The sequence below is a fragment of the Triticum aestivum genome, unplaced genomic scaffold (assembly GCF_018294505.1).
Source record: "Triticum aestivum cultivar Chinese Spring unplaced genomic scaffold, IWGSC CS RefSeq v2.1 scaffold149768, whole genome shotgun sequence".
Classification (NCBI taxonomy): Eukaryota; Viridiplantae; Streptophyta; class Magnoliopsida; order Poales; family Poaceae; genus Triticum; species Triticum aestivum.
In genome coordinates, this window is record NW_025304405.1 from 1 (window position 1) to 805 (window position 805).

Genomic DNA, 805 nt, shown 5'->3' on the forward strand with positions numbered 1-805 from the left:
TTAATTATTTTTTGCGCCTCGTGACAAACATATCGCATGTGCGCGATATATATTAACCCCGTTATATTATTTTTGACATTTGCGATATGTTTTAGCTCGCTGCTCATTGGTCACGCGTCTAGATGCGGCTTTGTGGCGCGAGGAGCGCGTTCTGAAAGGGGTAAAAAAATACGTGTTGCTGCGGTATAGAGGGAGGGGTGGAAACCGTGGTAAACTCGTCTCCGTGTTTGAGGGGGGGGGGAGTAAGTAGTATATATAGGGCATTATCCATTATTAGGCAACGGTTGTAATGGTAGTAAGAATGACAATCATCTTTGCAGTGGACTTGGGATTGGCAAGCACAAGGGACGAAGGCGGGGGTAACATGTTGGGTGCGATCATACCAGCACTAATGCACCGGATCCCATCAGAACTTCAAAGTTAAGCGTGCTTGGGCGAGAGTAGTACTAGGATGGGTGACCTCCTGGGAAGTCCTCGTGTTGCATTCCCTTTTTAATTATTTTTTGCGCCTCATGACAAATATATCACATGTGCGCGATATATATTAACCCCGTTATATTATTTTTGACATTTGCGATATGTTTTAGCTCGCTGCTCATTGGTCACGCGTCTAGAGGCGGCTTTGTGGCGCGAGGAGCGCGTTCTGAAAGGGGTAAAAAAATACGTGTTGCTGCGGTATAGAGGGAGGGGTGGAAACCGTGGTAAACTCGTCTCCGTGTTTGAGGGGGGGGAGTAAGTAGTATATATAGGGCATTATCCATTATTAGGCAACGGTTGTAATGGTAGTAAGAATGACAATCATCTT

At 45.7% G+C, this 805-nt stretch overlaps 1 non-coding gene across 1 annotated transcript; it reads left to right on the forward strand.

Annotated features, from left to right (window-relative positions):
- The first annotated feature begins 369 nt into the window (after positions 1–369).
- Positions 370–488, forward strand: LOC123179496 (5S ribosomal RNA). Its single transcript, XR_006490406.1, has one exon. It is a non-coding gene; the product is annotated as a 5S ribosomal RNA (ribosomal RNA).
- Positions 489–805: the final 317 nt, after the last annotated feature.